The 25,232-nt window shown below is 47.5% G+C and overlaps 1 protein-coding gene across 2 annotated transcripts in view; it reads right to left on the bottom strand.

Moving 5' to 3' along the window:
• The window catches only part of MFAP3L (microfibril associated protein 3 like), a 52,537-nt gene extending 35,219 nt beyond the window's left edge, over nucleotides 1–17,318 (bottom strand). Inside the window, exon 1 of one of the 2 annotated variants that reach the window (XM_004696121.2) lies at nucleotides 17,240–17,318. The gene's annotated coding sequence lies outside the window, so the exon portion shown is untranslated. Of the gene's footprint in view, nucleotides 1–10,136; nucleotides 10,198–17,239 lie in introns of those variants that run through there. The other variant, XM_045286815.1, reaches the window with a different exon arrangement.
• Between the last annotated feature and the right edge of the window lie 7,914 nt (nucleotides 17,319–25,232).

Genomic DNA, 25,232 nt, shown 5'->3' with positions numbered 1-25,232 from the left:
ACACAGCTCGGCACACCCCTACTAGCCTAAAGGTTGGCAGTCCCAATCCACTCGGCATCGCCTTGGAAGACGGGCCTGCCCATCTGCTCCCAGAAGGCCACAGCTTTGACAAGGCGATGGAACCGTTTTACTCTGCCCACACGGGGTGGCCACGAGTTGGAATGGACTCGATAGCCACTCGCAAGCAATACACTAGGTGGTCCCTATGTACTGAATGAATACATGAATGAAGAATTTCAACAACTCCCTAGGGAAGTAAATCCAACTCTAGCAGTGGCCTCCAAGGCCCAGGGTGTGTCCTGCCTGGATCATTCAACCCTGCCCCTATCTTCACTCTCTCCTCTCTCTGGAAGTCCAGGCTGATGAAGACCGTATTGTAAGGCCAAGCAGCAGTAGTGGCATCGAAATGTTAAACTGCCTCAGAGTTGATAGCAGTATGTCAAAGGAAGGGGTGTTCTAATGGTCCGTCAACCCCCAGAAAGGAAAAGGAGTAGGGAGAGGAGACTTCACTATCATTCCTGGTACACCGTTGATTTATTAACTGTGAAGTATTAGGGCAATTCCCAGCTACTGGATGTGTAAAAGAACAGGCACAAGTTGACTTGGACAGCCTCCAGATGAGACCTTTATGCTTACGGCACGATTCAGAGGAATCAGAGCATAGCAGCAGTTTCACTTGTGGGAGCCCCGGTGGTGTAGGGGTTATGCCTTGGCCACGCTCCACATGGTTGGCAGTATGAAACCACCGGCCGCTCCTCGGGCGCAGGGTTGGCTTTTCACTCACGTAAACAGTTACAGTCTCGGAAACCCAAAGGGCTTCCCCACGATGAGTCAGTACGGACTTGATGGCAGGGAGGTCTTAGTGTTTTGACTAGAACTCTGCTGGCTATACTAAAGCTCTCAACAAAACTTTAGGATCTAACAACACTTTCATTTCTAAATTAAAGGATCTATTTCTCAAAGATGGATCTGTTTTAATGCACTTGTTTTTAAACCTAAAGATGAATGACTGGTTCAGAAGTACTTTCTGTGTAATACTTTATTTTTGATGGCGCACTAAGAAACCATGGATCTTGGATCTTTGTGACACATTTCCACCTGGTAAGCTTTTCTGGTTCAGATTCAGAGCTGTACAAAATAAAGCACTCTGAAATATTGTGTTTGAATTGCTAAGTTATCAAGAAGCAGAAAAAAGCTTTAATATGCAGGGTGATATCCCACTAAATAGACCTACCACCACCTCCCTACCCCTTTTCCTACTAAAGATACCCACTACTATCAGGTGAGTTCTGGCTGATGGCAACCCTGTACCGTCAATTCGAGTCATTAGAAGGGATGCTTTGACCAAACTCAAAACCAATGTCACTGCCCTCAGGTTGGTTCTGGCCCATAGCAGCCCTGTAGAACTGAATAGAACTGTCCCTTTCAGTTTCTGAGACTGCTAGCAGCCCAATATGTACCCCACTATGCACCAAGACCCTTTGGAAACTGCTATTACAGTATTGCAAAGAGAAAAAGAGAATCGCAACCCCATCTAATCAGAAAAGAAAAGAGAGGGAAAAACAAAAACAAAATTACCTTTAGGCTTTCCTTTATAGAGGTAATGGTTTTTATTGCACAAGATAAAAATAAGTCTCTCATATATATGTTTCTGTAAACTAGAAAGACCTTGATTGTGAATCCAGGTAAAATGAAATCCTTGATAATGTCAAAAAAGGGAAAAAGATCCAAGTTGGATGTTTTTTTATAAAGGTCTTTCTTCCTAAACGACGAGAAAACACGTACACTGAGTGAGTGTGCCAGCTGTGTCCGGGCTGGTGCAATGAAAGCTGTGAGTTAAAGCCAGGATACAAGACCTGGGCCTGCCCACACCTGGGGCAGGTCGGGACTATGCTGGACGCTCTCGGCGGTGTCTCAGCTGTCCCAGCAGTTGAGCTATTTGATGAAGGCTACTCTTATCACAAGGATATTCTGTAGAGGCATTTATTGATGGAGGAACATGTATCAACATTGTTCAAATTCTCATTCTAACACAAATAGGCTGAAGCTGGTTTTGACCCAATTAATGTAAATCCTTCACTGATCAGAGACAGTTCCTCAGAAAGGGGGTGCGTCCGGGAATGAGCTAAGCAACCGTGGGAATGGAGCACAAATGAGATGTCCGCACTGGGAGGTGGTGTCTTTCTGCTGCCAAGCCAATCCCCCATGGCAATCACAGAGCACAAAACGGGGCTCGGACACCGTCTTAGCATTTTTCTTTCATCTTCGACACCATCATTACCAGACGGCATTTTCCACCCGGAGCCTGTTCAAAAGTACCTTCCGCTTGATTATTTCTTCTTTCGATCCTTTGGGGGGAAAACATGTGGCCTTTCAAAATATTCTCCCTACTCTTTTGAGTCGAGGGCACAGGGACATGACAATTTTCATTCTAGCCCCATTAAATGGTACTGCCACCGGCGAATCTACAGCATGGCTCTGCCAACTTTCAGTTCTTCTTGCTCTCGGTGTCCTGAAAGTACAGGCTTGATGTACTCAGCAGACAAGCATTTCTATCCAGAGAGAAGCCAGGCAGGAGCGGATGGATGCATCAGTGGGCCAGAGCATGTCTCTGGCCTGGAAAGCTGGCCAGAGGAGCACGTCAGTCAGAGACATGTCTGCCTTTTGGAGCCCAAGCTGCCTGCCCACAAATTCAGGCTGGTCAGCGCCCTTCATGGATGGAAGGGGCCAGCACAGCATATTGGTCTATTAACTTGAGGCACTGTGAGAAGTTTGTGGGAAAATTCTACAATTTTTTGACTCCACTTCCCATGACCTTTTTGAAACCTCTGTAAGCAGTCTTGACCTGCTTTCCTGAATATGCTCTAGAACCCTCACCAAACCACCCGGCTGACAGCCAGCCAATCCTGAGTCACAGAAACTCTGCAGCACAGAGGAGAGCTGCTCCCGGGTTTCTAAGACTGTAAACCTTCACCATAGCAGACAGCTTCCTCTTTCTTCTGCAGAGCCGCTGGGTGGTTTAAACCAGCAGCCTTGCAGTTAGCAGGCAAAGACTTAACCCACGGTACCACCAGAGATCATACCAGGACTCACACCCCGCAGCAATGGCAGGGTGATGCTTTCTGGCTGGTTTGGGCATAGTCTATAGACACTTAGGGCCTCGACAGCAAAACACCTGCTCTCAATGTTCTTTTTTCTCTCTCTCTGAATATAGAAAGCTTCCCAATCCAACTCACACCTCTGGAAATGAGAAAGCAGTTCCCTCAAAAAGAAAAAAAAGATCTGATGGTACTTGGTTATTTAGAGATAGGTCAACCACGACAAAACGATTTAGCTCATTATGAATCCATAGGATGGCATACGACCTCAGCAAGACACAGAGGACCATCTAAGAAACCATCCCATGTTCCAGGGCATGGCTGGTGTAAAGAACAGATATTCAGGTCTCAACATCTGATGCTGGACTTTGTGGGAGTAAAGAATCCAGTTTTACTCTAGTAAGGTGGCCCTTATGCCTTGGCTCATGATAAATACCCCTTGGAGTAATTGGCACACCTGAGGATCTGTACTAGTGTGATGAAGCTGGCCCGACAAAAAAAAATGTAGGAGGCTGATGTCAGCTGGCCTCAAGAAGCAGGCTTTACCTATCATCAGGAATGGCTAATTAACGACCAGCACGCTGCGGGATCAGAGAGCTCCTGGTTCTACTGGAGGGATGGTGTGGCCCCTGGGGCATAGGAAACTTCAGATTGGTAACCCTCCCCAAACTTGTCTTGAGAAGCTCTCTTCTTTTGTACACCCTTTGGCGATGATAATTTTATAGTCTGGCTATCGTCTACTCTTTAAGTTGAGAGAGTCGTTCTGGTGAATTATCAAACCCTACATGGCAGTACAAGCTGGCTGCTCAGAACATACGGCTGTTACGTGGATTCCTGAGCTTTCGGCGAGGGTCAGGCTGGAAGGGGGTGGGGCAGTCCTGAGCTGGTATCCAGCGAGTCAGAAAGTTGCGTGCCTTGCAGACTCCTGAAAGAGAGAGCTTCAGTGGGCAGAAGCTGGCAGTGAGGATGGAGGATTTCGACAGAAAGCTCCGAAGGGCTCCATCTCTACACATTTGGAATTGGATTCCTGCTGACCCTTACTGCACAGACCCAAGTGCCTGGGAGCTGATCATTGAAAGTGAGGTGCAATTAGGTGCCTGGGATAAGAAATGGCACAGGTCCTGGGACTGTCAAGAATAGAAGAGATGGCAAAGAAGGGGCCAGGTTCCCAAATGGATCGAGACATCCAAACTTTCCCCAATTTTGCCATGAACTATGAGGTGGCCTCTTGGGGGGTCTGCTGATCCCTCTGAGCTGCAGACCCATCATCTAAACTCCCTCACTGCGGAGTAGTGATTCCATATCAGGGACACTCTCCATGACAACATAGAAATGACCTGTGGGTTTCTGAGGCTGTAAATCTCTATAGGAGCAGGAAGCCTCCTCTTGCTCTCGAGGAGCAGCCGATGGCTTTGAACTGCTGACCTTACGGTTAGCAGCCCAAATGCATACAACACTCCATCACCAGGGCTTCCTCCACATCACTTAGGCCCCTTCAAATTCTCCCATTCCATAACCATGACAACCAAGGTGTTAAGTGTGAACAGGAGGAGGGAAGAAATGGTGAGGGGTAGAGAGAAAGAGGAAAGAGCCAGGAAGTTGTTCGTATATAGCTAAACATCCCGTTGCAAGGCAATCCACTTCCATGAAGTTGATTCTGACTCACAGTGACCCGACAGGGCAGAGGAGGTCTGGTCCTTCGGGTTTCCAAGACTGTCAATCTTTACAGGAGCAGATAACCTCCTCTTTCTCCCATGGAGCGGTGGATGGGTTTGAACTGCCAATTGAGTGGCCAGTAGCCCAAAGCCTAACCCACAGTGCTACCAGGACTGGTGTAGTAAACATAACCAGGATACGGTACTGTGATCACCAAGCCATTTGCACTTAGAGGATGCCCCACAGAGTACACATGATACCATGTCCCACATCAGCATCTAACTTCTTGTTTCGCTCTTACATTCTGGGAGAACAAAAGCTGACCCAATGTCACATACTGTATCTAACTACACATGTGCACTTGCTCGGATTCCTGGAGGGCTCCTCTCTGTGTAAGCAGAGTGGGCTAGCAGGGGTCGGGTGGGAGACTGCCCCCTCCTCTGTCGCTTACCTTGGGTCCCTTCCCTACTCTGTTTTCTTCATAGCAATAATTCCTGAATGTTTATGCACCAGCACTGTGTCTGCCCTACTGAGGGCTGGGCTTCTCTTGTAGCCACTGTTCACTATTCTTTCCCCAGAATGTAGAAAAAATGTTTGGTTCACAATAAAGACGCAAACCAAACTCACTGCCAGCTCATGGTGACCTGTTAGGATAAGGTAGAACTGTCCCTTAAGTTTCTGAGACTGTAACCCTTTACGGGCGTAGAAATACCCCATCTTTATCCCGTGACTCACACTGAGCACTCTGATATCTGCCAAGTGGATTGATGTAACTTCTGTTGCTGCTGTTAGCCACCTTGTGCTGACCCTGGACTCACGGAACCTCATGCACAATGCGATCAGACACTGGTGATCTGCAGGGTTTTCAATGGCTGGGGTTTGGAAGCAGATCCACAGGCCTCACTCCCTGGTTTGCCTTTCTCTGGGAGCTGCCGGGAAACCTGCTCGGCATCACAGCAACAGGGCACCACCGACAGGCGGGGGGCAGCTGTGCACGAGGTGTGTTGGCAGGGAGTGAACCCCAGTCTCCTATATGCACGATGAGAATCCTACCACCAAGTCACCACGGTCCTCTACAGGGTTCACATGCACGTTAACCATATCCACTAACTGACCAGGAATCCGTGGGCCGTGCAAAGGGCTCAGCAGTGGCCGGAGGGTTGGTGGCTCAGAAGACTGACCTGGCGATCTGCGATAGCCACGCGAATCTCACGGAGCACCTCACCTCTGCACCCGTGGGGCAGCCAGGAGTCAGTCACGATGGCAACTAACACAACAGTGAATTCACTGGGCATCTGCCTTGACTCTACACTTCCTACAAATTCTATCTTTTTCTAAAAAGTAATTCTAGGAACGATCTCTATTCCATACCACAAAACTAAGTTCAACACATAAACTGAACAAGTAGAAGTCTTCAAAACTGAGTCCTTCCCTTACAGAGAACCTGAAGATCTCTGTTCAGAGGGAACCAGTTCTGAGAACAAGGGCTCAGAACCACGGAGGAGGGCTCTTTGGGGACTCTGGCCTTAAGGTGGTGTATTAGTCTGGGTACTTTGGAGAAGCAAATCCACAGCGACTCATGTATAAGAGAGAGTTTTATGTATAGAAAATGTGCATCACGAAAACATCCCAACCCAATGCTGCCCAAGCCCACAAGTCCAACATTAACCCATTAACCCAACACCAGTCCACAAAGTCCTCCACCTCACAAAACAGAGGCAATGATGCCGACTGCAGGAGGAAAGCTGAATCAGTGAACGAACAAGCATCTCAGCACTGGCAGGGGTCTCCACACGGCTGCTCCAGCACCCAGGGCTGCATCGGGATAGGTCCATGTAGCTTCTCCTTGGGGATGTCTTGTAGGAAGTCAATCTTGCAAGCTGAAGCAGGGAACTGCTAAGGCAGCTGCACCCAGTACAACCATCACAAAACAAGAGACCCGAGAACTAGAAAGGCGAGGCTTCACCACCCATTTATCCCTCCGCCTTTCAACCAGCCCCACATGTGATTATGGGCCAGGCTGGCACAATTAACTAACTCAGGTGGGTACAGTTTATAGTGCCCCAAATCTACATTCTCATAGTTGTTGAAATGAAAAGGAATTGCCTGTGCAACTTCTTTTTCAAACTGTCCAGCGATGCCTCACTCCTTATGTCTTGGGTTGCTTGGTTAAGGCCATTTAGATTCAGGGCATCGGAACTGGATCTCCCAGTTTCCTCTTTCATTGGAATAAAATTTGATCCAAAAAAAGAGAAGTGTACTAAGAACTGGAGAGAGTACATCACAAGCTTTCTCCTCCTTCCTCCTTTACCTGCCCATTATCAGAAAATGGAATTGCGTACTGGCCATTCCTCTGCATCCCACATGGGTGATATTCTTACAGGCTCTTTCACCAATAACTGGACTTTGCTGAAAATCAGATCTCAAGAGATCCCGCGACTCACACTGCCTTTTGTTCAAGGAGGCCTGGTGGTGCAGTGGGGTCAGAGGCAGGCTGCTTACAGCAAGGCTGGCAACTTGAAGCCACCACCTGCTGCTGCTCTCCAGGATAAACAAGAGGCATTTTACTCCTGTCTCAGACACCTGCAGAGCAGGGGTTCTCCACCTGCCTCATGCCGCGGCCCTTTCACACAGCTCCTCATGTGGTGGTGACCCCAACCATACATTAAGTTCATTGTTACTTCATCACTGTCAGTTTGCTACTGTTATGAATTGTCATGTAAATACCTGCTAGGCAGAATGTATTTTCGTTGTTACAAATTGAACACAATGAAAATATAGACGTAAAAACAATGTCATTCTATATTGTGAAATATGTATTTCTAATGAAAAATAAATGAAATTTTGTCTTGAAGCATGGTGCAGCATGGGTAACAGTCTTCATGCTGGGTACTCGTATGTGGGCATATCTGCATGTGGGCTGACCTGCCTGGACAGATAGAGGAGCGGTGTCTCAGATCCTAAGACCATCGGAAATATGCGTTTTCTGATGGTCTTAGACGACCCCTGTGAAAGGGTCGTTCTACCCCCAAAGGGGTCGCGCGACCCACAGGTTGAGAACCGCTGCCTGAGAGGCAGTTCTTCCCTGTTCTATGGGGCTGCTGTGCATGAGTCCACTCAATGACGGCGAGTTTTGTTTTGCTTTCATAGGTAGTTTTAGTTCTCGGTAAGAGTGTGATGACACTCCTGTTCGATGGCCACACTCCCTGTGTTCACCAGCGTGCATGTTTTACAAAGCACACCCTTCAGACAAGGTGGGCCTGGATGCTTTGGCCCACATTAAAGTGAAGGGATCGGAGGCCATCCCAGCAGCCATGTGTGCTAGGGACCCTCATGGACCCTAGGTCTTCTGATTCACGGACTGGCCTTCCTGCAACTTTTACATCGTTATCAATGAGCGAAAAATCACAGCGTGGGCCAACTTTCTAAATGCCACCAGGCTCTAAGGCAGCGGTTCTCAACCTGTGGGTCACGACCCCTTTGAGTCAAATAACCCTTTCACAGGGGTCGCCCGATGCATAACAGTAGCAAAATGACAGTTATGAAGTAGCAATGAAAATAATTTTATGGTTGGGGGCTCACCACAGCATGAGGAACTGTATAGAAGGGTCGCGGCATGAGGAAGGTTGAGCTCCACTCTCCAACCACCCCGCTTGCCTCTAGTCTAGTCCCTCATGTCCCTGGCTTCTACAAATTGCTGCAACATCCCACAGGGACTCAGGAAGCTCTGAGGCAATGTCTCACGTAGTGGTGGGTGCTGTTCAGTTCAAAATCCCTGGGTCAGGCAGAAGGGAGCCAAATGCAGGGCCCAGAGCCAGAAGTCAAAAATGCCCCCCCCCACCACCAAAAAAACTCACAGCCGGTCTTCTTGCTTCTACCAAGCGCTCAGTCAGGAAACAGAGGTCTGGCTTTCCAGGTAAGACGATGGTGTGTTACAACCAGGATTCATCCCCCATAAACGATGGTGTCGAAGTCACACTCTCTACCTAGGTAGAGTTACAGATGCCCCCACGGAAACAAAGATGCCCACTCCCTGCACTGAGGTCAGGTTTCAACACCCTCCCACTCCTGTCTATCAGCACCCTCCAAAATGGGGTGTGGCCACAGCCAGGTAAGTCCAGAACCACAATATATCATAAAGGCATCCTACCTAGAAGGGCTGTATTCACGGACGACAGCTCCGTCTCAGTCCAAAGCTGCAAGAAAAACCAGATCGCCTTCCCTGCAACGTGGGATTGCCAACTAGAGTGGCAGAAGGGTAGGGGCAAAGCGGAAGCACAGGCCTGGCAGGCAGGGCAAAGGAGATTAGCTCTTAGGGTTGGGGAACTAAACATGTATGTATAGAATGAGATCACTAATTGCAGTTGAATCGCAAGAAAACCCCATGATTATTAGAAGTTCCAGTCCCCAACAGGTCTAGGATCTCCTGGGGTACAAAGAGCCCTCGGGAAGTCCTGTGCGAAGCTGGGTGAATCCCACCCCTCGTATAATCTTCACTCCGATCATGTCTCCTGCCCAGGAGCAGGGGAATGGAGTTTGACCTTTTTATGGAAACACAGTCGCTATATGCCTACCTACTTCTTTACAGGACAAGCTGGCCCTGGGGAAGAGAAGGGTTGGCTTCTCTCCAGAGGAAGGTCTCCGCTGCCACAAATATTACAGCCCCTTCACTTGTTTCAAGAGGGGACAGTAGGGCAGGGACGTGGGTACAGGCATGTCCCATCTTGTCTAGAAGACGTACTGCCGGCTTCGATGAGCAGATGAAAATGATTTGACTTCGCCCTGTGTGAAGTGGGTGGGCTGGATAATACTCAGCATGCTGAACTGGTTGCACTGTGGGTCAACGGTTAGGCTGCTAACTGCAAGGGCAGTGGTGCAAAACACCATGGGAAGAAAAGACGAGGCTGTCTGCCCCTGTGAAGATTTACCGTCTTAGAAACCCCACATGGGTTCGCGGTCCATGACGGCGGGGAGCCTGGTGGTGGAGTGGCTGTGTGCTGGGCTGGAATCCACAGAGTGGGCAGTTGGAAACCATGACGTCGTGCTCTGTGGGCGGAAGACGGGCATTCTACTTCTGTAAACAGTGACCGTCTCAGAAACTCGCAGGGCAGTTCTACCCTGCCCTAGAGGGTCACTATGGGTCAGTAGTGACTCGATGGCAGTGCGTCTGTTTGTCTGTTTGTATCCGTCACTGATTCATGAGCAATGCGGGAGCCCAACTCCTGTATTGCCTTGAGGAACAAACCTTTCCACTCTCTCCAGCCACCGGCCATCTCAGCTCCTCCACAGCAGGGCTGGGGTTAGGCTGAAATCTGTGCCTAGCGGGCTGCTGCTTCTTTCCCACTCGGATGACAAAGGGTCGATTGCTCTCCAATCACTTACCTTCTAAATCCAGAATGAGGAAAGTCTCCCCACACAACAACTTCCTCTCAGTCTCATGACAAGCCCCAGCTGCCTCTACTCACAAGAAGTGGAGGACCACTGGGGAATGAATTCCTTCCTTCTTCTAATGCCTTTCCTGTGCCCTGCAATGACAAAATTTCAATTTCCCCCCCCCCCCCCCCGATGTCTTTTTGGGGGAGCTTTTGTGCTCCCCTACGTCAAGTCCCTTCCAGTACCACAAATGCCTAGTCCCTGGCAGGAAAGCTACTGCAACTTGCTCTCCACCCCCCAGTCCCTCCAGATGACTTGACACAGATAATCCAATTACATGTATAATTTTCTAAAACACTGTCTTTCCTGCCCTCATCGCTGAGTCCTGCGGATAACCAACTAACCAGCCAAACCAAGACAACCCTCCAGCATCCCACCCTACTGACCCTGAGTCAACCCCCAGGCAGGGTCTCCTGGAGAGTGGAACTGTTCCGAGCACATTCCTTGGCTGTGACCTTGACGAAAGCTGTATCAGGGCACCACAATGTGGCTCTGAACCTCCAGCCTTTAGGATAGTCACCAGGAACAGATCATCCGTGCCACTCGGGAACCTGTCCTGGTGATACTGTCACTGCTGGTGCCATTGAGTGATCCAACTCACGGGGACCCCAGGGGTGCAGGCGAGCCTGCTGCAGAGGGTGTTCAAGGGTGTGGTGTTCTGTGAGCGTCTGCCAGGTCTGGCCTCTCAGTGGGCTCCATCCACTAACCTTTCAGCTACGAGTCAAGTGCTGTCTGTACTGCCCAGGGACTCACGCCTCAATGTTCTGCCAGCCAATCCCAGTCTCTGCCTCTAAGAGCTTGCTGCCTCGTGGATATCTGCCTCTTTGCTGGTTTATCTCTAATCCACCTACCATGCCGCTGTTAAAGTCGGCGGACTCCAGCTTGATTTGAAACACAGTCCGTGTTTGCCTTTTGCGAATGACATGAAGCGAGTTCCTTAGCAGGACACATGTGTGTACCCTTATTTCTGGAGCCCTGCGGCCCCATATTCTTCATCACACACTCTTAATATCCTTTCCTAAACGAATCCTTCCTGACAGCATTGCCGGCCCTCTGCCTGCACTGCCTTTCCTCGCTTACACGGCTGGCAACCCTGTACTTGGTTCATGGTGTCTCCTCCAAGAATCCCTCCTGGGCTTTCCCAGGTATCCCGAGACACTTTTGTTCCCCTCCCTCTCACTTGTCTCTACTCATCCTTCCATATGTTCATTGTAATTGTGTCCACAAGTTTCTAACTCTATTTGATTATAAGAGCTCAGGGTGTCGATATTTGTTGACTGAGCGGATGAAGGAAATGAGTGGATGGAATCTGGACTTGAAAGAGGTTGGTTTAAAGACACTGACATGGAGACGCTGATGTGTGGGCTACGACTCCGTGGGCCACAATTTGAGAAGGCCAAGGCCAGAAACTAGGGGCAAGAGAAAACAGGCTCTCAAAGAAACAGAACAGCCCAGAGCGCCTCAGGAGAACCAAAGGTACAGGATCCCAGGGCGACGGCAGAAAAGATTTTACAAAGAGGGAACGGTTTACACTAAGCTAGTCTTTTACAGTGAGACAAGGGTGACTGCAACATATATAAGGAAGTTTTGATAAAAAATCTCATGAAGATATACAAAGGAAGCAAAATGAAATGGTTCTAAAATACGGTTATGTCTAACCTATTACGGTAAATCTTAGGTCACACTGTTATTTTTTGTTTGCTTATTTAATTCAATTAATTTATTTTGAGTCCTAGTACTTTTTGTTAGGTTCCTAAAAAGTTAAATAGAATATCCTTTAACTGCCAGCCAAAGGGTCACCCTGTTATTATTTCCAGAACTTGGAATGTCTAATTTGCTGGCCCAGGGCTTGGAGGTACTGTGGGGTAAACATTGGGCTGCTAACCGCAAGGTCTACAATTCGAACCTACTCAGCTGCTCTTCAGGAGAAAGATGAGACTGTCTGCTCCCATAAAGACTGACATTCTCGAGAACCCTAAGTAGGGATTTCAGGAGGTGGAATAGCTGGGGTGGCAGGGATTTGATTTGGGGCTTTCTCTGCTTTCCTGTCTGAAAAGTTTATTTATTGCTGTCAACATTGTTCTTGTGGATAGTTCCTGTTCAGGACGGTGCCACTCTCTTAACGCTAAGGCAGAATGTTTCTGCAGTCTGGCTTTTGGGAACACACGGAGCCATCAGCTCCATTAAAGTCCCCACGGGACAGACGTCAGCGTCCTGCACGTGAATAAGCTACTTTAAAATATCTGAAAAGCATGACTGCATTTCCTCCAGTTAGAAGTGGAAGTCAGGCCATCGGATGTCACTGTGGTTCCTGTCTCACCAAATAGGGAGCCTGGAACAGACAGTACCAATGGAATGTGGCACTTTCCCAGCTGAGCCAGTCCAAGTCCACAGGCACTGCAAGCACCCATTACCAACTGGTTGGAGTGAGTCCAGGTGAGATCTCAGCCCGCTCAATAAACACCTGAGGTATCACAGTATGCAGACAGCAGAGCAAGGGCACGGTGAACCAGCAGACACAGTGCAGTCAGACTGTGGCTCTGCACCTCTGCTTGACTCTCCATGCTCGTCTACGGCCTAGCGGGACCTCTCTAATCCCAAGGAAAGATTTTCTTAATATACACACCACACACACACACACACACAGATCAGACCAGTTTGGAGCCCTGACTGACAACCTACAACAACCAAGGCTTACAGACCATGATTACTCACTGGTGAGACATCTCTTATCAAACTGCTCTACGAAATTTGGGGTTTAATTGTACCTTGCTTTTGAGAAAGATAAACCTGGCAGTGACCTGTTCTTGGCATGTTCTGTTTAACAATGCTCAACTGTTTTCCCATCGTCTAGCTGTCATGGGGTTCAATACAAACTCTGGCACAACACGTTACTGCCCTGTGTCCTAAAGTGGATTCTGACCCCTAGCAACCACGCGGGAGCCCGAATTTCCCAGGCTGCAGAGTGGCGTGCCAAGTCACGTACCCATGGAGTAGCTGGGGGGTTCAAACCACCAACCTTCACCATTGCGCACCCAGCGTTCCTTGGCCTAACATCTAGTTCCCCACACTGGAAACCTTCGTCCTTTCTTTCCTTCCCCTCCCTACTGCTCTTATCAACACCAGATTCTACATTTATATATGGCTGCATTCACTTTATATTGCAACTGTCACAAATTACCACACACACAGTGGCTTGAAACAACAACATTTATAGTTCCATAGAAGTCCAATGTGGGTCTGATTAGCTGAAACAACATCGGCAAGGCTGCATTTCTTCGGGAGGCTTTAGAAGAGAATCAGGTTCCTGGCCTTCTCCAGCTTCTAGACGGCTGCCTGGGTTCTTTGGCTGGTGGGCCGCTTCCACGTTCAAAGCCAGCAATACAGTAGGCAGAAAGAAACGTTCTCACCTCTCACCACCTGGACACGTTCACATCTACCTCTGTTTCAGATGGCCTTTGTGAATGCATTGGATAATCTCCCTGCCACATGGTCCTCAATCTTATCACATCTGCAAAGTCTCTTTCACCATATATGGTAACATACTCAGTTTTCAAGGATTAGGAAATGGCCATTTTGGGAGGGTTGCCATGATTCTGCCTACCACAGAGATGCAGCTCCTTTGACCTGGAACAGTCACTTCTTTGCCTAGAAGATTCTGACCATTCCTCGGGCATCCATTAAAACCCACGGGAATGTTACCTCTTCCACCGTCAGCCGGACGGGCTCCTTCCTGTCCATCTCGTCAACCCTGCAGGTATACATAACTTCTGCAGCATCTATCTTCTGCTATAGCAGTGCAATTTGTCCTTAAGCGTGTCTCTGATTAGGTTGTGAGTCACTAAATCTTACTCATTTCTGCAGCCCTTGAGGCCTAACCATAAAAGTTGGTGGAAGCAAAAAGTGAGGCCTCCCAGTGGAGGCAAGACCTATACACTGATAGGACTTCTGCTCTGAATAGAACTTATAAACTTTCGACAGCCCTTGTCTGGTTATTATCACATAATCAATCAAACCTCCCAGTCCTTTAACCTTTATAGGGAGATGTTACAGCAACTTTAAAATCAAGTGTTGGCAGTGAAATATTTCATTCATCAAGGATCACAAAATGTCAAAGTTTTAAGTGTCAACCCGAGCCTGGCAAATAAAGGGCATGCCATACCCCAAGCAACTGACCAGGTTGGGGAAGGGATTACTATCACATGATACACGGATTCAAAAAAAAGAAGCATGTGTCCAACAAATACGATTGAGCTTTGTTGGAAGTTAAAAGCAACTTTGTCACATTTACTGTATATATTTGAATATAAGCCAACCCAAATATCAGCCAAGGCACCTAATTTTACAGCAAAAACTGCATTAAAAATGTGATGAAAAACTCAGCTTATACACAAGTATATACGGTACTTGGTGTTTCAGTATCTGAGTTCATGCATTCTGATAAATAAGCAAAACGGTACTTGGTGTTTCAGTATCTGAGTTCATGCATTCTGATAAATAAGCAAATACTTTATAAGCTCAGATTAATCAATGTTAAAATAGTCTCAAACACTTGCACTGTAAGCCAAGAGAGGAGCTGAATACATTAAGATCACGTGAATAGGGAAAGATCTATTTTTAAAGGTAATAATAGTTGGCTATGAATTTTAGAATTAGCTATGACATAAAACACATAAATATACAGACATAAAAATAAGATTAAAATTATGCCCTTAATGGTTAAGCTACTGGAACCCAACAGAAAGTACAAAGGACAAGAAATTATTGCCCATTTTCTAAATTTAATATAAAATCCCCTTTGCTATTTTTTCCCTTCACTGACAGTAATAAAAGCCCTCTGAAACCTAATGTCTATTGGATTTAGGATAGAAGAATGTAAAGTTCAAGTCAAAATCAATGCATAAATGTCTTTTGTTAAATTTCATTGTCTTTTCTTAACACTCAGAAAATACGTAAGGTTGTTTAGCTAGCTCCAGATGGGAGCTGATTGGTCTATGTAAAACCTTACATGCACAAAAAAGGAAGCAGAGATCTAGCTGCTGCTTCTATGTCTGAGAACTCAAAGCTGAAAAGGGATGGATGGACTTCCACTTGGGAATACAATCTGCATAAGAGCCAGGGTAAGTTGTACCCACATGCTGCTCTTTAGGGCAGATGTTCAAGGTAATCATGTTGTTGTGTCTGGACATTCCAAGTCTTTACTGTTATTAAATAAATCATGGTTACCCATAAGCACAGTATCGAACCCACTTGGGGAAATCACCCAGGTACATGAAACTGGAACTGGGGTCAGCAGGCTGAACAAACATGAAAGGTTATTCACAATCCATTACACTTAATTAGGGTGTATTAGGAATGCAAAGACGTAGTTTTGTAATAAGTAATATGTAATAAATATTATTCTAACTTAATAAAACTGAACCCAGTACTTAGCCAGACAGGCAAAATAATTTAGCTTCCCTAAGGGAGCCGTGATGGGCTATGATCCTCATGGTCGGCAGTTTGAAACCACTAGCTGCCCCTTGGGAGAAAGACTGGGCTTTCTACTCCAGTAAACAGGTACAGTCTCAGAAACCTACAGGGGGTCACTATAAGTCAGCATTGACTCATGACAATGACTTTGGTTTTAGAAGAGAAAGAACGAGTTCCCACTACAACAAGGATTGTTTTTCTCACCCCTATTGGACCCAATAACCCTGACAGTGGTAGTTGCACTCTGTTTTTGGAAGAATCCATACTGGACCCCTTAGTGTGACCGGCAACCCGAATCTTCTCTTTAAGAAAAATGCCAGGAGAATAGCATTGTTCTAATACAGTACTTGCTTCTCAAAAATTAATCTTCCATTTTACATTTCATCTTGAGCAATTTTACCATGTTCAGGATATTTCCCATGGCCAGTGTGTTGATTCTGACTCACAGCAGCCCTAGAAGGCAGAGAAGTGCTCCTTTGGGTTTCTATGACTGTACCTTAAAAAACAAAAAACCCTTGGTTTATTTATTTATGACCGTAAATTTCCGTGGGAGCAGGCAGGCTCGTCTTTCTCCTACTCACAGTAGCAAGTGAAAAAAAAAAGTGTTTCATCTAGAAACAAAGTGCGAAAGCTTTACCAAAAAAACCCTAAACCATGATACTTCTACAATGCTGGACTTTCAAGTTTTCTATATAACAGATGACACAAAATAAAGACTGCTACAGTAGCCAAACTTTTCCGTTCTGACTACCCCTAGAAACAAAAGCAATTCAACCTCAACAGATTATTTTCTACTGTGGATGATGATCTTGCAAACATTTTTTCGTTTTTTTTGCCAGCTTGCTTTTTTAAGTCTTACAACTTGCAAGCGCAAGGATTTTTTAAAAAAGGGGGGTGCGGGGGGGTGGTGCGCAAGGTAATGTCCAGGCTTAAAATAGACCGTCTCTGTAATGACTTCGTTTTTTAAGCCAATGAAGCATGTTTTCCCACTCCAAGCCGTGAGGCAATTCCACGTCAACTTGCTATAGTGCAAAATGCGACCAACTCCGAAAACCCGAGTTGGAGGCGCAACACCGCCAGCTACCCTGCTCTGCTGCGGCATCGGGACACCGAAGGGTCTCAGGGACCCAGGCCAGCACACTCGCCCTCTGACCCATCCTTGGCCTAGGGGAAACTGAGGCACTGAAATGCGAGCTGTGTGGATTTCACAGAAGGCCCTCAGCCCACCAGAGGGGTGGGGTGGGGGTGGGGGCAGCGGCTGGCGCCTGAGACCTGGAAGATTCCCCCGCAGTGCGCTGGGGACACCACGTTCTCCGCGCTCCAAAGGGGAAGGCACGAGCCCCGGACGCAGCCGTTCCCACGCCAGCAACCCCGCTCCCGCCCCGCGAGGATCTCGCAGCAGCCCGCGACCCCCGGGAACCGCTGCGGGGACCTCGGACGCCTCCCAGCGCGCAGCTTCCCCTGACAGCCCAACGCCCCAAAGTTGCGAGGCTGGAGCTCACCGCCCGGCCCCCGGCTTCGGCGGCGGCGACTCGGCCCCCGGCTCCGTGCAGAGCTCCCACCGCCGCGCCCCCGCTAACCTGACGCCGACGCGCCGCTCAGGTGGCTGCCGTGCACCCCTAGCCATGGCCAGCCCAGAACTGCCGCCGCGTCCCTTGGCGCTCCGCAGCACCTACTGCGGGCGAGCTGCCTCCGCGGGCACTGGCAGCGGTGCGGGCTGCGCCGCCGGCGGCCGGGAGCTCAGCCCTTCCCACCTACTGGTGTCGGAGCCGGCCGGTGCCGAGCATGCCCAGTACGCACCGCCCGGCGGCGCAGAGGCGCGGAGCCCCGCCTGGAGTGGCCGCCGGGTTTTCCCAGCAGCTGCGGACGGGGCGGAGCGCGAGCACCGGGGCCAACCAGTGGGAACGCCGGGACCGACTGCAGGGGCGGGGCGGGGCGGGGCGGGGCTAGAGCGGCGAATCCTCACGCAGGCCAGCCGCCCAGGTGCAGGGAGCCGCCCAGGTGTTCACCGTCCCGTGGGGCGTGGCGCCCGGTGCAGACTCACTCCCGCTGATTTTCAGTGGGCAGGGCTCCCGCCGCAACTTTCTCGAGTGGCTCATTGAAGGCACCCATGAAAAGATTTCTAAGTCACCAGCCTTCCAACCACAAGCCTGCCGAGTTCTCCCGTCAAACCACCTTGCAAATAGAAGCTCCTTAGGTCTTCCCAGGCACTCCGCTGTTAAATCTCAATGGCATTTGAACGACAGGCACAATCAGAAGAGAGTGGAAGAAAGCACAGAAGAACCTTCTCTCGTTGTTTCTGAGTTGTAGGGTCCAGCGGCGGTGGCGGGGACAGGGGGACGCTGAATTATCTCTAATAAACCGTATGTTGCCCTTTTAATAAGAAAAAAAAGATCATTCTACAATTATTTTAAGAGCACCTGCAGAAGTTCGGAAACACGTTCTCCAATGAAAGCAGGGAGATCAGGTAAGTTTGGTAAATTTCTGTGCCCCTAACGACTCCTCCTCTTCCCCGCCCCCACCCCCACCCTTCTGCATCCGCCCCCCTACGCCCCACCCACCTGCCTTCAGATCCCGCCCCTGCGCCCCACTCCGCCTCCTGGCCACGCCCTGCTCTCCTCCCCGCCCACTCGCCAAACCCTATCCTCCGGTGCCGCCTCCTTAGCCCCGCCCAGTCCCGGCCCAGTCCAGTACCTCCCTCTTTCATTTCAGTTTCTGGGAAAACCCGGAAAAGTGGATTTTACAAACTGACATTCCTGGTAGCTCCTGCAGCCAGACTGGGCATGTTCCGTCGCCGGGTCAAGAACTGATGACCAGGAGATGGGAAGCACAAACAGCTCCTAGTTTCTTTCCTTCTCTCCGTCCCTAGCAAACTAACCAAAATTGTGCCTGTGATCTCTTGCCCGTGCTCGGACCCAGAGAAGTGGGTCAGGGCCCCACTGAGCATGCTCCCGGCAGTGCCAGATTGCAGCATGTGGCTGCTTCAGGTTGCCCAAGGTTGATGTAGCCTACTCACTCACTCATCTAGACACGCAAGGTCAGAAGCAGGAAGGAAGCGGGGTTCCAGGAGCGCGTTGCCCGTGCAGAGGGCTATTTTGCAGAAGACTCTGGTTTACAAACGTCAAAGCCCGATATTTCCATAAGAATTTGAATTTAGAACCCATATGTTATAGTTAGTTTTCTGACATCTACAGTAGCAGGACATTTTAGTTCTAAGAACGCTCAGTCGCTTTTCCTTCCAAGTATTCAATAAGTATCTAACACAATTGCATTAGAACGTGAAGTTTCACCCCCGTCCTTTTTTTTAATAGACAATTAACTGCGTGCTCACTCTCAATAATTCCAATTCAGTATAAAAATGTCTCCTTTTTCTTGGGCAATTCTGCTTTTATTTTCAGACTCTATTCCTCTTTTAAATCGTTACAAGGCCTGCAAAACGTTCTCATGCTGTATTATAAACACTTGAGGTCGATGTGGGGACCTCTTTTACAGAGAAGGTAAAAATGAGCAAAGATTACAGAGAAAGATTGTACAGATTTGATATTAATAAACTCAAGAACTCAGGGTTTTTCATTGACCCCAGGCAAGTGAGTGGGATGGCTGTCTGGTTTCTGTCGAGGCAAGAGGAAGATGAGCAGGCAGGTGATTCCTGAATAAGTGTTTCCCATATTTCAACCTTTCCCCACCCCAGTCCCTCGTCAGCACGGTTGAAGGCATGATGTCTAGTCACTTTTAGTGAAAAGATGTTTACTTAGGGGATGCTGGTGGTGTTAGGAGCCCTCCTGTCCGTTCTAGTAGCGACCCTACCTAAAACAGTGTGAAACGCCCCTGGGTCCTGCGCCATCCTCACAGTTGTTCTTACATCTGAACCCATCGTTGCAGCCACTGTGTCAATTGAGCGTGTCCAGAGTCTTGCCCTTTCCCCCCTGGTGCTCTAGTGGTTACACTTTGGGCTGCTAACTGTGAGGCCAGCAGTTCAAAATTGCAACCGTGAGTCACTCTGAGGGAGAAAGATGGGGCTTTCTACTTCCATAAAGAGTTAGTCTTGGAAACCCACAGGGACAGTCTACCTTGTCCTAGAGGGTCACTTCAAGTCAGAATCGACTCGCTGGCAGTTAGTTGTCTTTACTAAGCCTGGTGTCCTTTTCCAGTGACCAGTCTCTCATGGTTTCATGTTCAAAGTACTTGAAAGGAAGTCTCGCCATCTTTACTTCTAAGGAGCATGTGGACTATCCTTCTTCCAGGACTATGAACAAAAGAGGTCATAGGGCGCAAACAGCTTGTTCTCAGCTCCCAAACAAAAGTTTGGCCATTTGAACCTGCCCAATAGTGCCCCAACACACACACACACACACACACACACACACACACACCACGGTGATCTGCTTCTATAAAGATGGCAGGCAAAGATTTTGTGTAGAGCTCAGTTCTATAAGACATGGAATCTCCATGAATTGGAATATCAACTAAATTGCAGCAGTTGTTTTTGTTTTTAACATGGACAATGGTAGACTATAGATGCTGATCGATCAGAACAGGTGCCCTTGGCACTGACAATCAGCAGAAGGAATGAGAGCTCTCAGAGAGAACAGAAGGGGAGAAGCCATGGAGAGAAAACCTGGTGAAAACAATGAGAGGGAACAACCAAGCAGAAAAACAAAGAACCATTCCTATTGTGGAAGTCTGAGGAACAGAAGGCTTTCAGTGACCAGAGGCAGTGTGGACTGCTGAAGAGCGTTCACCCCCTCTTTCCCACACTATCATGCTGTGAGTGTGGATGTTGACCTGGGTAAGTTCCAGAGCTGTTCCCAAGAGATACCAGCCATGATTGTGTCTCCCAGCTCAGAAGAGAGATGAGAGTGAGTCCAGTCAGCACACGTTTAGATCTTAGGGAAAGCACAAAGGAAATCGAAGACCTGAGGGGCTTCGGGAGGACTTCCAGAACGCCATCCACAAAGAAATCAAAAGGTCATTCATAAGCTAGGAAAGAAGGCCAAGACCAAAGGGGTTGTCAGAAGAGGCTCTGCCATGTGCTCTTAACCATGGAGTAGCTAAGGCAACTAGAAGAAATGAAGAAATACAAGAGCTGAATGGAGAATTTCAAAGGGTGGCTAGAAAAGACAGTGGAATATTATAATGAAATGGGCAAAGGCCTAGAATAAGAAAACCAAAAGGGAAGCATGTCTTAAATTGAAAGAAACAAACAAAAGTTCAAGGCTTGGGTTGAAATATTGAAAGATTCTGTAGGCAAAATATGGAATGATGCAGAAAGCATAAAAAGAAGATGGATAAAACACACATAGTCACTGTACCAACAAGCACTCTTCAACATTCAATCATTTCGAGAGACAGTTTATGATCAAGAGCCAATGGTACTAAAGGAAGAGGTCCAAGCTGCACTGATGGCATTAACCAAAAGCGAGTTCCAGGAATGGATGGACTACCAACTGAAGTGTTTCAACAAGCTGATGAAGCACTGGAAGCACTCATTTGCCTATACCAAGAAATTTGGAAGACAGCTACCTGGTGAACTGGAAGAGATCTATATTTGTACCCACTCAAAAAAAAAACAAAAAACGGTGACCAAACAGAATGAGCAAATTACAGAACAATGCAATTACTATCGCATGCAAGTAAAATTTTGCTGATGATCCTTTAACAACAGTTGCAGACATATATTGACAAGGAGCTGCCAGAAATTCAGGTTTAGAAGAGGATGTGAAACAAAGGATATCATTGCTGATGTCCAGTGGATCTTGGCTAAGAGCAGAAAATATCAGAAAGATGTTTACTTGTGTTTTATTGATTATGCCAAGGCGTTCAACTGTATGGATCATAACAAGCTATGGGTAGGCTTAAGAAGAATGGGAATTCCAGAACACTTTATTGTGCTCATGCAGAGCCTGTGGATCAAGAGACAGTTCTATCAATGCAGCAAGGGAAAACTGCATGGTTTAAAGTCAGAAAAGGTATGTATCAGGGTTGTATCCTCTCGCCATACTTAACTCAATCTGTATGCTAACCAAATCATCAGAGATGCTGGATTACATGAAGAAGAAGGTAGCATCAGGTTTGCAGGAAGGCTAATTAACAGCCTTTGGTATGTAGATGACACAACCTTGCTTGCTGAAAGTGAAGAGGTCTTGAAGCACTTGCTGATGAAGATAAAAGATTGCAGCCTTCCATAGGGTTACAATTTAATGTAAAGAAAGCCCAAATCCTCACAACTAGACTAATAGATAATGTCATGATAAATGGAGAACAGGTTGAAGTTGTAAAGGATTTCGTCTTGCTTAGACCCACAATCAATGCGTAAGGAAGGAGCTAGCAGTCACGAGATCAAATTATGCTTTGTGTTGGGTGAATTTTCTGCATAAGACCTCTTTCAAGTGTTGAAAAGCTACGATGTTAACTTGAGGCGTTAGGTGGGCCTGACCCAAGCCATGGTATTTTCCATTGCTTCGAAAGCACGTGGAAGTTGGACATGGAATAAGGAAGACAATCAATGCATTTGAATTATAGTGCAGGCGAAGAATATTGAAAGTGCCACGGACTACCAAAAGAACAAACAAATATGTCCTGGAAAAAGTACAGTCAGGATGTTCCTTAGAAGGAAGGATGGCAAAACTTCATTTCAAGTACCTTGGACTTGTTATCATGAGAGACACGTCACAGGAAAGGACATCATGCTTAGTAAAGACAACTAACTGCCAGCGAGTGAACTGCGACTCAAAGCGCCCTATCGGAGAGGGTAGTCAATTACATATAAGCGGTTAACTTCAGAAAGACGTGGTTTAGGAAAAAGATGATATTCTCTGCATCTTATCTTAACTAATATGAACCTCATTGTTGTTGTTACGGGTCATCAAGTCGGTTCTGACCCATGGGGACCCTGCACACAGCAAAATGATGAGACACTGCCTGGTCCGGCACCGTCCTCAGAGTTGTTCCTATGGGGATGTGAGGTCAACTAGTCCCAAACAATGCATGAGCTGCAGCGAGCGCTCCTCTGTATGTCCCAGCTTGGTTACAGACACTCCTGTCATCGCAGCCGTCTACATGTACATGTATTAGGCCAGGGTGACTAGAGAAACAAATCCAGGGACACTCGTAGATGTGTAAGAAAAAGCTTTCTATCAAGGACTGATTTCATATCAAGAAGACATCCCAGCCCAGTCCAACTCAGGTCCATAGGTCCGATACTAGTCCACAAGTCCTTCTTCAAACTCAAGCAGCCACATGCAATGATACAGAATGCAGAGTGATCACAGGCCGGTGGGTGCAAAAGTCACGTGGATCCAATGGCGCTGGACACATCACAGGACTGTAGCAGCAACCAGAGTCTGCCAGCCAGAAATGGAAGGCAGAGGGAGAAGGCGCCGTTCCCAGGGTCCTCTTTATGAGAAGGCCACGCCCACAAGGAGGCACCATCAGTCTGTGACCTGATTGACAGGTTGAATACCACCCTCCACTTTCATATATCTTCAAGTTGACATGAAATGATGTAACTACCACAATAGATAATACCCTAGATTTGTGATTTACTTTTATTCTACCATTCACCATATGTAGACATTTGGCACTATCCTTTCTATCATTCACCATATGTAGACATTTGGCACTATCCTTTTGCTCTTGGCTGTCTCTGACCATGGACTCTTTCCCTGCATTGCTACCTATACTGTACAGCATCATCTTCCCAATTGAAGAAGTGTCCTCTTTATATTCTATACGCTAGTCAATCCAAATGATTTTTTATGTGGATTCACAACTACCTGTAAGATCTATCTTTCATTTCTTCTTGCTTTCCTGATAAACTCCTAAACCTTCAAAATCCAGTCCAGTCCACGTATGTTTTGAGGTCTCCTCTGACCTTCGCCAATGACTTCCTCTTTAAGAGTGCCTGTGCCATGTGCTCTGGACAACAGTCGGTGGCTCATAGCATTTTCTGTGGTTAATTTTGGGGAGTACATCATCAGACTTTGTACCTTAGTCTGCAAACTCCACTGACATGTATCAACGGGGTGAGCCTGTTGGTATTTAATAGCTTTCTGGCATCACAGTAGTAGCACAACAAGCAAGCCAACATATTGGAAAGGTGGTGAGGACTTTGGATCCCGAGGCTTTGGCTAGCTTGCTTTGGATGCATCATCAGGAGGTACCAGTTGCTATAGGATATCATGTTTGGCCAAATGGAGGGCAATCAGTGTTGAGAGAAACCCTCAAAGAAATGAATTGACATTAAGGCGATAACAATACACTCCAACATGCCAATGATCACACGATGGCATAGGACCAGCAATGTCTTGTTCTGTTATATAAGGTCATTGTCTTAGTTGTTTTGTGCTGCTATGACAGAAACATCATAAGTAGGTGGCTTTAACAAAACAGAAATTTATTTTTCCATCGCTCAGGAGGCTAGAAGTCCAAATCAAGGGCAATAGCTCTAGGGGACAGGAGCCCTGGTGGTGTAGTTAGGTTAGACGTTGGGCTGCCATCCTCATGGTCAGCAGTTCGAAACCACCAGCAGCTCTGTGGAGGACAGACTGGGCTTTCTACTCCCACAAGCAGTGACAATCTCAGAATTGACCCGATGGCAGCTAGTTTAGAGCTCTGGGGAAGACTTTCTGTCTGTTGGTTCTAGGGGAAGGCCCATGTTTTTTCCACTCTGTCCCATGATGGGTTCTTGTGGTGTGTAATCTATCTTCCTTGGTCTGTGTTTTACTGAGTTGATTGCTTGATCTGCTATATCTGAAAAGACACTTATTTTAAGACACACACATACAGTAAGATTGCTTCATTAATATAACAAAGAAAATCCATCCTCAAATGCCAGGAGAAGCCAGCTCCTAGCACAATCACTACAGGTTCGGTAGGCGCAATTGTACAGTGATAATAAGTAAATATTATAGTAAAGTTATAGAGAGCATGAGAGATAAAAGAGATATATAGAAATAAATGGAGTCAGACACACTTTACATGGTAGCATTGCTCACCTCAGCCCTGCTTGGTAATTCACGTGGAGAGAGAGAGAGAACTTTAATGCTCCCCAAGCTTTTATACTCTCTGGGGATGTTGGGGACGTGCAAACCCCCACATTACAGGTGAAGACATACGTCACAGGAAAGGGTTGTGCTACAGGTATTACAGTGATGGGAGGGGGTGATCTAGGGACATACACGCTATAGGAAGAGGAGGGACAGCCCATTTGGTCTGTCCCTTGTCCAACTGATAGAGACCATTATCAGTAGGATGCGAACTCTGCCCACGGGAGCCTGTCCATTGTCCCCAGAGGCAGGGAGCAGGCTCATCCAGGTGGTGGGATGAGACAGCAGTCTGGCAACTGATTGCCTTCAGGGGAGGGAATGCCTGCACATCGACCTCCCCCCACACTCAAATAGGTTTATAATCATAAGTATCAGGGTTAGGATTTACAATACATTTTTTTGGTGGGGGGCAAGTGTAGTATTAAATTTAAAAAAATAATGATGCTGAGGGAGGTGGGGGACCAGCCCCCACCGCTAATACTCCTATTGCTACTACTCGGATTCATTAATACTACTTCTGGGTTCA

The sequence above is a fragment of the Echinops telfairi genome, unplaced genomic scaffold (genome assembly GCF_000313985.2).
Source record: "Echinops telfairi isolate 266 unplaced genomic scaffold, ASM31398v2 ScPeMD7_9;HRSCAF=40, whole genome shotgun sequence".
Taxonomy (NCBI): domain Eukaryota; kingdom Metazoa; phylum Chordata; class Mammalia; order Afrosoricida; family Tenrecidae; genus Echinops; species Echinops telfairi.
Note: the sequence above shows the minus strand (reverse complement) of the source record. Positions and strands in the feature narration are given on the sequence as shown.